The sequence below is a fragment of the Crotalus tigris genome, unplaced genomic scaffold (genome assembly GCF_016545835.1).
Source record: "Crotalus tigris isolate CLP2741 ecotype Arizona unplaced genomic scaffold, ASM1654583v1 scf7180000024339.11422700, whole genome shotgun sequence".
NCBI classification, from domain to species: Eukaryota; Metazoa; Chordata; class Lepidosauria; order Squamata; family Viperidae; genus Crotalus; species Crotalus tigris.
In genome coordinates, this window is record NW_024100509.1 from 6,671,200 (window position 1) to 6,685,738 (window position 14,539).

Consider the following 14,539-nt stretch of genomic DNA (forward strand, 5'->3'; position numbering starts at 1 on the left):
AGATGTAGATTGATGAAATTATAGAATATATTTTTAAAAATAGAACTGTATTTGTTGGATTTATATTGTTATTTTAAATATGAAAAATATGTTGTAAGAGCTACATGTGATAGGGAAAAAATTAGTTTTAATGAGTGATCTAATATTAAGGATACCTGGAATCCCAATTAGATGCTTATTGAAATTTAACTGGAATATGACAATTGTAATTAGTAAAGCTTAAAACAGGATATAGATTATCATAATTGCAAGGTGATTGAGGATTTTTGTTTGATGGAACTTTATCTAAAATTGTATTAATTTTATTTTTTCCTTCCATCCCTTCCTCCTCCCCTCTCATCCCTCTTCGGATACAGTTCAGGGGAAATACCCAAGTGGCACCTCTCTCTAAATTACTCTACCTATTTTATACATTAATATTTCTGTTTATCTAACCTACTTAATCCCACCCATCCCCACCCCCCTACCCCCCCACTTCCTGGAGCAGAATACAGGGTTATTGTAAACAAAACAAACACAATCTATAACTTTTAAAACAAAAAAATTATACAATAAACAAATTCATACTTAACCCTTAACTCCCTCTAAACTTTAACATCATAATAATGTAAACAAATCTATTATAAATCATTTATTATAAAATTCTATAAATAATAATTATTTCTTTCAAGAAAAAATTTAATCATAAAATAAATGGAATTTTAAAGTTCCATATTTATTCTGAATATAATCTATCCATCTTCTCCATACCATAATATATTTTCTTGTCCTTTAAATAAGGGTCCTTTAAATAAGCAGAAATCTTTGCCATTTCTGCTAAATTGGAAACCTTGAATATCCATTCTTCTAAAGTAGGCAACGAATCCTTCTTCCAGTATAAACTTACAAGTAACCTTGCTGCGGTTATTAAATTCAACATTAAAATAGTTTCATTAACATCTAAATCCATAAAAATATCCAATAAAAATAATTGAGGAGTGAACTTTATCTTCTTTTTAAAAATCTTTTGAATGTTCCACCAAATCATTATCCAAAAAGCTTTAGCATTCTTACAGGTCCACCAAACATGAAAATAAGTTGCATCAGTACTAGTACTACCACACCTCCAACATTTGGGCTGTAAGTTAGGATACATACAAGACAGTTTTTTAGGATCCAAATGCCACCTATAAAACATTTTGTAAAAATTTTCCCTCAAATTTTGGGCCTGTGTAAATTTAACATTTCTAATCCAAATAGTCTCCCATAAATCCTAAAATTGTATTAATTTTAATAAGTAATATTATTCTTTATAGAGAGGAAATTGTTTATAATTAATTTGAGCTATATGTATATGATTTTGTTCTTGAATGATTTGACACTCTGACCATCACGTTGTGTCCTAAGCTTTTGTAAAAAATGGAAAAAAACCAATAAAACTTTTATTAAAAAAAAAGAAAACAGAACAAGACTATAATCAAATAGGTAAGATGTGTATCTAGAATATTAGACTTTGTTATGAAAAGGGAAAACGGAAGAAGTTGAGATAAGGGAAACTTTGGTCACCTAAATATAAAATACTTGGAATCATAAATAACAAATGTTAATTTGAATATTGATGGGAAATTAAAGTTTGGGGGGAAAAAGCAATAACAGGACATTGATTGTATATAAGGACTGAACACAAATGCAATTAAGATATGTATAAGCTAAAAAGTATTGATAATTGTAACAAAGATGTTTTTATTTAGTTGATAATAATAAGAACTGTACTAGCCCAATATGAGATAGTAGATATTAAGGGAAAAAGAGAGGAAATTTCTGATGTTTAGATTTATACTAAAGACTTATGTACGCTATTGATTAACCCAGTCATCATGTTGCTTTTTAAATACTCAGTTGTAAAATGAGAAAATTAATAAAATATTATAAAAAATAAATAAAAAACTGAATAATAGGAACAGAGAGTTAATTGATAGAAAACATTTTTGTCCCCAGCAATCTAAAAATAACAAGGTTATCAGTATTTCAAACACTAGATGTTTGTGCAGTTAAGAATATTAATCTTGCTGTCAAGAAAAATCAGTCTTTTGATAGTGTGTGCCATATGATGTGCACTAATCAAACAAGTGATAAGAAAGAAGGGGACTCAGACACAAAACAGGTTATGTAGAAAGCAAACACAGGGTCAGTCAAAAAGGACTCAAATATCTGCACCAATGTATGACGAATGAAGAGGGTGAACTAGAAATCCAAGTGCATGAGAGCAGATATGATATCGTGTCAGAATCCAATTATATTTCATCTTTAAATTATCAAATATAGAAACTCCCAATTCTGCCTTCTCTGGATTCTGCCATAAGAGGGAGAGAAGGGGGAGAACAAAGGGGCTTTATGGCCCTCACTTCCTTCTTTACACTTCAAAGAGCTGAATGCTGAATGTGTGTTTATTGTAACCTCGAAGCGTTAACATACCAAAGGAGGGAAGTTGCCTTTCATGTAGTTATCTGAAGTCTCCATCCAGACGGAAGAAAGAAGAAAGGGAGTGGAATTGTGATACTTGAAACTATCACTGGAAGGGGGGTTGATTGGGTGGGACTACTGGGGAACCCCTTAAAACCTTGAATGGGAGAGCTTGAACCCCAAGTCCTGTCTAGCATGCCTGCAACCATTTTCTCTTAATAAAGGATTCCTGTTGGAAGAATTATTCCAAGAGTTCTGTCTTCTTAAGATGCAAAGTGGGGTGGGTCCTTACATTAGACAGGACTTGCAAAATTAATCCACCTGGAAGGGAGACCCTTGCCGGGGGATTTTGCCAAAATTTACCATGTCAGACAATGGAGCAAGAGAGGGGGAAAACTCCCTGGAAAGAGAGCCGCTGACCCAGCTGGAACCTTGCCATATGTTGGGATCCGAGAGGCCAGAGTGGTGAAGACACAGGACCACAAGCCTCGCTGGTCGATGGGCGTTGGAAAGAAAAGTGAGTGGGGAAAGGAATCAAGAAAGGTGACCCTGAGACGGGGGACCAAGCAACCAGAATGGAAGCAGGAGATGGAGAAATCCCTGCACGCAAGTGAAGAGGGAGGAAGCTGGGCACCGTACTCAGACTGGATCCTAGAGAAAGCTATTGACCTGATGAAGAGAACTCTCAGCTTCCTAGGAGAGGAGAATACTGAGCCCTACGGCCGCCCCAGTTCCTGGAGCCGCAAAGGGAGAGACACCGAGGGGGACATGGAACCTGCAACCCCAGGGACATCTACTGATCCAGGAGCCCCCACCCCCTACCGGACCACAGATGGCAATCTGGACGGAAGACACTACCACCCACAACAGAGACACCGATCCATTCCAAGACGTCCACCGATGGAAGTGAAATTCAAAGGGGAGCCAACACGCTTGGGGTTTTTCCTAACCCAAGTCCTCAGCTACATGGAGGAATATGGGCAGGATATTCCCAGCGACAAAGCCCGCATCCGGATCGTGCAATCTGCCCTGGATGGACCAGCTGCGGATTGGGTAGTGAACTTGCATGACTCCAATGCCCCAGAACTCAGTAACTTCAACCGTTTCATGTCCTCTTTGAGAAGACGATTTGAAGACCCCCTGGCTGATCGCAAAGCCCGTGAAAGAATAACAACGATGAGGCAGGGCAAACGCCCAGTGGCTGAGTATACACAAGAATTCCGGGCCATTGCCAGCAAACTGAATTGGCCAGAAGACATCCTCCTTGGCCGTTTCAAAGACGGACTAAACTATGATCTATATGATGCTTGCCTGCCCCGAGGGACCCACATCGACTTGAGGAATGGTACGTCTTGGCAGAGGAAGCAGAGATCGACATATTGAAGAGGCACCGCCGAGGAAAACAATGGAGCCGCCCCCCGCCTGAGCTGACACACCAACCGGTGAAATCATCGGATACAGCCAAGAAGCAAATGGGGTGTTTCAAGTGCGGAAGAGAAGGGCATCGAGCTGTAGAATGCCGCTCAAAGGCCCCCCAGCACAACCCAGACAGATCCCCAATCAACAAAACCGGAAAGTATTCATCTAAGCCAAAAGAAACAGCCATGAGAATGATGGAAATTGCAGAAACCCCCACCTCTGCACACCAAGGGGAAAGAACTCCAGCCTACACCACAGGGCCAGTGGATGTCTCAGATGACAGCTCGGAGGGCGAACCCCTGGTAAGTGGACGCATCACACCCATCTTCAAAACAGTGACTATATTAATCCCCCCCATGCCCGAAGCTGTGAAGGTGAAAGCCTTAATAGACTCTGGCTGCACCCGCTGCCTCATTAGCCCAACACTAGTGGGGAATCTGGGCATCCCATCCAGGAGACTGGAACAACCAATCTCATTTGGCCAGCTAGATGGATCCATAGCAGGGGGGGTGCCAGCTACCCTAGCCACTCTGCCAATACACCTCTCCCTGGGCAACCATGAAGAGGACTTAACGTTTGTGGTGACCCCAGGTATGGAATGCCCAATGATTCTAGGGATGGAATGGTTGAAAAAATGGAACCCCTGGGTAAATTGGAGGACGACAGAAATCAAATTCCCGAAGGGGGACCCTATGGACTTAAAACCCCAAGGGAGGCTACCAGAATCAAGAATAGAAAAAGCATCCATAGGAGAGGAAAAAAGATTAACAGAAATACCAGAGGAATATAGGGACCTTGCTGAAGTCTTCAGTGAGGAGAGGGCGAATGAGCTTCCCCCCCACCGACCCACAGACTGTACCATTGAAATCAAGCCTGGGGCAAAACTCCCGAAGCCCAGATTATACTCCATGAGCCCAAAGGAGAAGGAGGAAATGGAAAGATTTATAAAAAAAAACCTGGAGAGAGATTTCATTGAACCAGCTAAGCCTAAAGTGGCTGCCCCGGTCCTTTTTAGAGAGAAGAAGGATGGCTCTTTACGTTTATGCGTGGATTATAGGGCCCTGAACACAATCAGTGAAAGCAACCTATACCCACTGCCCCTCATGAAAGACATGCTGTCACACCTATCGAAAGGGAAAAAATTTTCTAAACTAGACTTAAGGGAAGCTTACTATCGCGTGAGAATCAAGGAAGGGGACGAATGGAAGACTGCATTTAACTGCCCCATGGGGTGCTATCAATTCAAAGTCTTGCCATTTGGATTACAAGGGGGCCCTGCAGTCTTTATGCAACTAATCAATGACGTTCTAAGGGAGCACCTGTTCAAGGGGGTCCTTGTTTACTTGGACGACATTCTTATCTTTACCGAAACAAAAGAAGAACACGTCAAACTTGTCAGAGCGGTTTTAAAGAAGCTGCGAGCCGCTCACCTATATGCCAAACTCTCTATCTTCTTAAGATGCAAAGTGGGGTGGGTCCTTACATATCGTTATTATTACGGAAACTTGGTGGGATGAAACCCATGAATGGAATATACAGCTAGATCAGTGGTTCTCAACCTTTTTAATGCCGCGACCCCCAACCGATCGTAAGTCGAGGACTACTCAACCGGTCGTAAGTCGAGGACTACTCAACTGGTGCAGCACCGTTTGCAGAATGGGACTTTTGGCAGGCTTAGCAGAGCAGAGACAGCCTGGACAATTCCTACTGGCTTTTGAAAGCCAATAGAATTAGACTTTATTCTAGAATAAAAGGGAGTAGCACAGCTAAGGAAAAAGGGAAAAAATGGCGGACTGCGTTGTTTGGCGACCCCCTTGAAATGGTCGTTCGACCCCAAATGGGGTCCCGACCCACAGGTTGAGAACCACTGAGCTAGATGGATTTCAGTTGGTTAAAAGAAAAGACCAAATAAAAGAGGAGGTGCAATTGCACTATATATAAGAAATAGCTAAGTCTCTACAGAAATACAGGAGAACAATTATGAAAACTACCTTGAATGCATTTGGGTCAATATAAAAGGAAAAAAGAATGACATTGCCATAGATAAATTCTATAGGCATTGAAATTACAGGAACCTTGGGGGCGCGGGGAATGATCATGCAATATTGGAAGTCAACATTATACAAGCACAACCTCCAAATGCATAGAACAAACTAGTATCCTGGACTTTAAGAGAGTTGATTTCAATAAACTTAGAGAAAACCTGGGAAGGATTCCATGGAGGAAAATCTTCAAGGGGAAAACAACCCAAGAAGCTTGGAAAACTTTGAAAAGTGTGATTATAAACACCCAGTCTAGCAGAATTCCAATGAAGAAGAAAAATACAGGTAATTCCCCGGGTACAAACGTTTATTTAGTGAATTTTCACAAAAACAAATTAATTCAGAACGGGTACTTAGGTTAGAAATTCAAAACTGTGAGCAAAAAAAGGCCTGTGTAGCCATGTGACTGGAATTCAGTCCCTGCTGCAGCCAAAGATATTTTAAACTCTGTGACTTGGACCATTCATCTTCGCTTAGGAAGCAGGCCTGGCTTTATTTTATTTATTTATTTGGTCCCTGATCACATGGCCAAACGAGCTGAGCCGGCATTGAGTTTTTTTGTTGGAGAATCTGATGCTGATTGGGCTTCAGGACTTACTTGCTCCTGTAAGTATTTTAAATTTATTGTTGTTGGAAACTGCTCTTTTTTTTAAGTACTTACTTAGTATTGTGTATCTAAATACAGTACTTGTAGAAATGCTAGCCAGCCTCATCACAAGGCATTCTATAACGTTATGTTTCCTTGCTTTTATTTTGGAGATTAGCATATATTACTGTAGTTTATAGGTCTTAAATTGCCCCATTACCAAAAGCTTTTAAGAAGTGACTGGATAGGCATTTATCAGAAATATAGTACTTTCTTGTAAGAGTAGTAGGTTAGATTGGATGATCTCAAGGTCCCTTCCATGTCTGTTACTATGCAAGCCAACAGTTTTGTAAACCCCTCCCCCATCTCCCTCTGAGTGCCTGGCTGGAGACTTAAGCTAATTAGTGGCAACTGCAAAAATCTTTGCAAAAGGAGATGCAGCCTGCTTACAGGCATTTAGTTCCTGAATGAAAGCAGACAACTGATTGGTGGCTGGTAGCAGTAGGAATGCCTCTCAGTTCAGGCAGAGATCAATTACAAAGCAGAGGAAATAGTAAGTCAGGTCTTTGTTCATTTAATGATCCATTTGATTTAATTAATGAATTTGATTTTAATTTTTTTAAAATTGAATCTGATTCATTTGATGAATTTTTTGACTGGTGAATCTAATGGGCAGGCTCCATTAGGTTTGTATCTCGAGGACTACCTATGAAGAGAGCTCAAAAGAAATCTGCATGACTGCACAAAGAAAAGAACTTTGTGATAAACTGAAAGACAAAAAGGACAACTATAAAAAAAATGGAAAGAGGGGCATATAACTAAGGCAGAATATCAGCAAATAGCCATAACCTGCAAAAATGAAGACAGGAAAGCTAAGGCTCAAAATGAACTAAGGCTTGCAACAAAAGTCAAAAATAACAAAAAAAAATTTCTTTCAACATGTAAAAAACAAGAAAAAAGTCAAGGAAATGATTGGACCATTAATGGGAGAAAATGGCAGGAAGGTGACAAGCAACAGGGATAAAGTAGAACTACTTAACTCATTTTTTGCATCTGTCTTTACACAAAAAGAAAAAACAGTCCAACCTGTGAGGAAAAAAATTCACCTCCAAGAGTGTTGGAAAACAAAACAAGTTTTATTGAAGCATTTGCAAAGGTTGGTGGACCCTTCTACCTTGCAAGTAAAGGGCCACACTTGAATCATTTCAGCACAAACTTTTATATCCTGTCCCGTAGAATATGCCACATCCTTCTTTTCCAGACCCAGTTGATAGATCCAGTCTGGTCACATGCTTTCCAACCGCCTAGCAACCAGACCCTCCAATTATTAGATCAAAAGCCCCTTTTGTTTCTGTCTTATCTCTCCTTCCTTGTCTGTGGCATGATTTGTAACATCCTGCTAACTCAGGATGTAGCTTTCTGTAAGATATGCCTGTCTACCTAAATGGCACAAATGATTTATGTTTTCCCTTGTTTATCTATAAGAATGCCTGCTTTTCATCTAGAACGGGGGTGTCAAACTGCCAGCCCGTGAACCAGACATGTTACGAGGAAACCGCGCCCACCCCATTGCCGGCAATGGGGAAAAAGTTCCGATACGTCATGCAACGTCACGTAACGTCGTGAGTTTGACATGTCTGATCTAGAAGTTATGTATGTAACAGAGTTCATGCTTCGGTTAAACATGGCCACACTTTGGCTATAGGATTATACTTTAAAACACTAACTCTAGGCAGTTTCTATAAACTATAAGTTTGCCTATGTAATGAAAAATTATAACATATACATTTCTTGTATACCTCACAAACCTAATCAAAATTATTACCATAAAAGACAAATTAGGAGTACAAGTTAAAATAGGCAAAAAAACGGTAAAAGAATACCTTCCACCTTAGAAGAGTTCAGATCATCCGGACTAGATGGATTACACTCCAAGGTTCTGAAGGAACTGGCAGACATAATCTCAGAACCACTGAACCATATTTTTCAAAGACCGTGGAGCACTAGGGAACTACCAGAGGACTGAAAAAGGACTGATATAGTTCCCATCTTAAAAGGGGGGGGGAATAGAACCAGGAAATTACAGACCTATCAGCCTGATATCAACATCTGGGAAGATTCTGGAAAAGATAAACAACGAATCTGTGAACATCTTGAAGGAAATAAAATCATAACCACAAACCAACATAGGTTTGTCAAAAACATATCATGCCAGACAAATTTTTATCATATTTTTGACAAAGTGACAAAATTAGTGGACCAGAAAAATGCTGTGCATATAATTTATGTCAAAGCTGGGAAAATCAGGAGATTCAGGCAATTCAAATGGGTATAAAGATTTATTGCAAGCTTATGCTCTCTACAAGAATCTGACCAACTAGCGGTCGAGGGAAATGTGCCGATGATAAGAGAGGCATTCAAGGTGGGCTGGACTTAGATCTCTTGTGAGCGCGCAGGGATTTATGACTTATGACATGTTTGTCCTTTCCCTCAGGCTCAGCCTGGTCATCTCCTACAATTTACTTGGATTTCAATAAGGCATTTGATAAAGTAGATCACAACCTATAACTTGATAAGATAGAAAAATGTAGGCTAAACAGCATCACCACCAGATGGATTCATAAGTGGGTGACCAACCACACTCAACATGTAGTCCTTAATGGAACTGCATCTACATGGGAGGAAGTATGCAGCAGAGTACTCCAAGGCTCTGTCTTAGGCCCAGCACTCTTCAATATCTTCATCAATGATTTAGATGAGAGGATAGACAGGGAACTCATCAAATTTGGAGATGACACCAAGCTGGCAGGAATAGTGAACACTTCAAAAGATAGACTTAAGATATAGTAAGATTTTGAGGTCAGACTTGAACATTGGGCTCTATGTAACAAAATTAAATTAAATTCTACATTTAGTCAAGAAAAACCAAATGCACAGGTATAGTATGGGTGTCACCCAGGTCAATAGTAGTAACTGCAAGAGGGATCATGGGTCCTAGTGGACAATCACTTAAATAAGAGCCATTAGTGTGCTGCAGTTGCCAAAAAAGCAACACAATCTTATATTGCATTAACAGAGGTATAGAATCATGATCATGTGAAGTGTTAGTACCACTTTATAATGCCTTGGTAAGACCATGCTTGAAATATTGCATCCAGTTTTGGTCACCATGAAATAAAAAAGATGTTGAGACTCTACAAAGAGTGCAGAGAAAAGCAACAAAAAATGATTAGGGGACTGGAAGCTAAATTATATGAAGAATGGCTGCAGGAATTGCGTATGTCTAGTTTAATAAAAAGAAGGACTAGAGTGATATGATAGCAGTGTTCCAGTATTTGAGGGGCTGCCACAAAGAAGGGGAGGGTTCAACCTATTTTCTAAAACACCTGAAGGCAGGACAAGAAGCAGTGGATGGAAACTAATCAAGGAGAGAATCAACCTAAAACTGAGGAGAAATTTCCTGACATTTAGAACAATTAATCAGTGGAATGACTTGTCTTCATAAGTTGTGGGTGCTCCAACACTGGAAGTTTTAAAGAAGAGATTGGAGAACCATTTATCTGAAATGGTATAGGTCAGTGATGGCGAACCTTTTAGAGACCGAGTGCCCAAACTGTAACCCAAAACCCACTTATGCATCGTCAGGTGCTGGGTGGGTGTGGCCCATTGGGTGGGCGTGGCTGCGGTGGTAACGGCAGACTGGGTGGGACTAAAAGGTTCAATCAATCAATTCCAACTTTGCAAGAATTTTTTTTCCCGCAAGAAGTTGAAATTGACTGATTGATTGAACCTTTTTTTTTTTTGCACACGGTGACAGAGGCCTAAAATGAAAAGGTTTTATAAAAGCCAGCTGAAGGCCTAGGGCTGGGACGACGGCACTCAGAGGGCTCTGAGTGCCACCTCTGGCACCCGTGCCATAGGTTCGCCACCACTGGTATAGGTTTTCTTGCCTGAGCAGGGTTTGGACTAGAAGACCTCTAGGGTCCTTCCAACTCTTATTATTCTGTTATTCTGTCTGGATCACAATAGATTGTTAGCCATTACTCCTCTATTTGTCATCTACCCTCTAATACCTCTTAACAAGACTTCTTTTATTGTTAAGTCCCTATCTTATTTGCCACCTTAGCAGTAGTCTCCATTGTCCTATGGAATAGTGCTTATGGGTCCTTTGCAAATGGCATGCTGAGTGGCAGGACAATTGTTTTCCTCCTGCCAACAAACAACAGATTTTGCCACCAAAGCTGATTCTTTTGCAATGTGGTCTCCTGATTTGGACAAGACCATCCAGGAACGACCTAAGACAACCCTGGAACAATCGTTTATCTACCTGAGAAGTGAAAGCTTAATGGTTGCAATTCTCTGTATGAGTGGCTAGAAGGTCAGGTCTCAATCTTTTCCTTTTTTTGTTCTGTTGGAATCTAATTTGCTAGCAGATTTGAAGGAGAAGGAACATGGTTTGAGAATTTCAGGCTTGTTGGAGGGGGCTGAAATAGGCATGAATTCAAAAGATTTACAGAAGACTGAATGATGAACTGGAATTTCTTAGGAAGATTGATGGAGATTGGGGAATGGTCTTATTATATCCAATCACAAAACAATTGTCAAGAGATGCTATATTTCAACTTGTAGGAATATTCTTTGAACAACTAATGCTGTGAAGATATCTACAACAGAAATGTATGAGTTTGAGAAATGATATGCAATCGTTGGGAAAGATCCCATTAAAATTTTTAAGAAGTTTTATAATTAAGAATCAGTCGAGGATATTTGATCCTGGAAAGATCAGAGATAATGACTGCAGTAGTTTATGGTAGTTCAGAAGCCTCTGTGGACATTCTATGACTTAAATACAATAATAGATTGTTAACAGAGCGATTTAAAGTTTAACTTTCATATTGGCTTTATCTGTTAACTTTGACCTATATGTAGTAGATTGATACCAGGTGAAATGGTTGGGTAAACAGAAATGTAGAAGTTCATAAGCTATGGGCCTGTTTCGCAGGGGAGGGAAACTATTATTCTTGAAATATATTTATCAGTATTCAACTAGGGGAAATTTATGCATATGAATTGTTTTTAGGCACATTTTATGTCTTGTTTAATTATGTTTTGTTCTTGTTCTTGTTTTTTCTTTTTCTTTTTTTTTGGTGTTTGTAGCTTAACTTTGAGAGCTGTATGCAATGAAATTTCATTTTAATGTATGCCGATTAGTGTAATTCAAAGCGACAATAAAATTACCATATATGCCGGCATATAAGACGACTTCCGGAAGCGCTAAACTCAGTGCCAAAGACGGGGGTCGTCTTATACGCCGAGTCGTCTTATACACCGGAAATACTGGTAGTTTCCAGCGTATAAAACGACGTTCTAGGAATGCGGCTCGGCGATAAAGACGGGGGTTGTCTTATACGCCGGGTCGCCTAATACGCCAGCATATACGGTATTTATTCTATTCTATTCTATTCTATTCTATTCTATTCTATTCTATTCTATTCTATTCTATTCTATTCTATCTTGGTGAATAAAATAAAACATTTACTTAAAAAAAGTTGTTATGGGAAAATTACTTATTCTCAGGGTTCTCCTATTAATAAAAAAAGTCAAATTCTACAGTATTTGTGTGCTTCCTTATATAAATAAGAGAATACTTCAAAGCTGTGAGTGGCAGCAACTTGGCACTTGCTGTTATCTCAGAACCATTGTACCACATCTTTCAAAAATCCTGGAGCACCAGGGAAGTACCTGATGATTTGAAAAGGGCTGATATGGTTCCCATTTTCAAGAAAGAAAAAAAAAACAGACCCAGGAAACTACAGACCAATCAGTCTAACATCAAGATCTTGGCAAGTCTTGGAAAAGATAATAAAAAAAACTTGCAAAAAACTAGAAGCAAACAAAGTTATAACCAGTAGCCAGCATGGGTTTGTCAAAAACAGATCATGCCAAACCAATCTTATTTCATTCTTTGATAAAGTGACAAAATTAGTAGACCAGTGAAACCACTGCGGACATAGTATATTTAGACTTCAGTAAGGCATTTGACAAAGTAGACGGGACTTGGGTTTGGCTAGTCTAAAGAAAAGAAATAGGGGAGACATGATAGCACTGTTCCAGTATCTGAGGGGCTGCCACAAGGCAGATCGGGTCAGGTTGTTCACCAAAGCACCAGATGGAAGGACGAGAAATGGTTGGAAACTGATTAAAGAGAGAAACCATCTGGAATTGGGGAGAAACTTCCTGACAGTGAGGACAATCAACAGCTTATCCCCAGAAATAGTGGGCACTCCATCACTGGACATTATTAAGAGTAGACTGGACATTCACCTGTCTGAGATGGTATAGGTTCTCCTTCCTTGATCAGGGGGTTGGACTAGAAGACCTCCAAGATCCCTTCCAGCTCTATTCCATTATAAATTCTATTTTGGGCATTAAGCCACAGTATCTGAAAGAACACTTCTTCCTATATATAATCCTGCTTGAACAGTTACTTGATGAATGATAGACAGGTGATTTGTTGAGAGTGATTCCATATGTAGCCAATACAAATCACGTTGACAAAAAATTATGAAGCGCTCGTTCTCATATCTTGCAATTCCCAGACTTTGTACTTGTGTCCTTATATTGAATCCAAGTATGTATGTTGTGTGGTTTGCTTTAAAATATCACAATGCACTTTTTATCATTTCCTCCATTTCTCTCCCCATGAATTCCAATGAATGGTTCTTCTCTGGTACATCCTTTAGCTCTGCAGTTCCTTTTCCTGTAAGGAATACTTGTCATCTGTTTTGTTTTGAGCATTAGGCAAATGTATTTGATTCTCTCAAGGTTTTTAATATCACCCTATTATGCTACTTGGAGTGTGTACATGCATGTGTGTCTGCGTGCATGCCTTTGAGTACATTTTTGATTTCTGATGACTGCCTGAACCAGTCATTATAGTTTTCTTGGAAGGTTTTTTGGAAGTGGTTTGCCATTGATTGCTTCCTAGGGTTGAGGGACTGTCCCAATGTCACCCAACTGGCTTTGTACCTAGGACAGGACTACAATCTGGAGTGTCTCCATTTCTAGCCTTAACAGCTACATCAAACTGATTCTTCATTATGTCACATGAACATGCTTAATTTTATTTCTGCTCTTTTAGTTTTTATATTTTAACATTATTATAGGTTATATGTTATGTACTGCAGATAGTTCTTGACTTACAACCATTCAATATACAACCTGTTCAAAGTTACAGTGTCACTGAAAAAAGGACCTTCACATTTAATAACCACCACAACATCCCCAGGCTCATGTGATCAAAATTTGGACTCTTGGCAACTGGTTCTTACTTATGATTGTTGCAGTGTCCTGGGATCATGTGATCCCCTTTTGCGAACTTCTGACAAGCAAAGCCAAAGGGGGAAGCTAGATTCACTTAGCATCCACGTTACTAACTTAACAACTGCAGTGATTCACTTAACACCTCTGGCAAGAAAGGTCATAAAATTGGGCAAAACTCGCTTAATAATTGTCTTACTTAGCAACATAAATTTTGGGCTCAATTGTGGTTGTAAGTCAAGGACTATCTGTAAATAACTGTAAATAAGTTATTTAGTATACATTTTTGGATTACATATTTTAATAGCAAACTCCATGGGCAAAATTTGTTTTGAAGTGTAGCATGTATACATCAAAATATGTTATATGAAAAGTATTGTTATTTTTCATGCCTCGTATTACTATTTTGTCTAATACATACACACACACATGTAGAACATATTTGTATCTATGTCTGAATTTCTACTGTTTGCAAAAATACACTTTTACCTGAGAAACATATTAATTTATTTTCAATAGCAACAACAGCCATATTTAGACAATTGGTGCCCCAATTGAACCAAGATAATGAATGAGCCTCTGGGTCTGCTGCAGGAAATGTTATTGTCCAGAATTTCCTATTTGAACCAAACTAAGATATTGTTATCAGTAGCTTCAAAATATGCCAGTTTATATTTGAAGCTGGCATGGTATTCTGACTTGTTTTGAAGCTGATAATGACACATTTCTT

General features: G+C 39.2%; 1 protein-coding gene across 14 annotated transcripts in view; it reads left to right on the top strand.

Annotated features, from left to right (window-relative positions):
• Positions 1-14,539, top strand: part of PCDH1 (protocadherin 1) — a 347,254-nt gene that overhangs the window by 233,006 nt on the left and 99,709 nt on the right. The window lies entirely within an intron of this gene.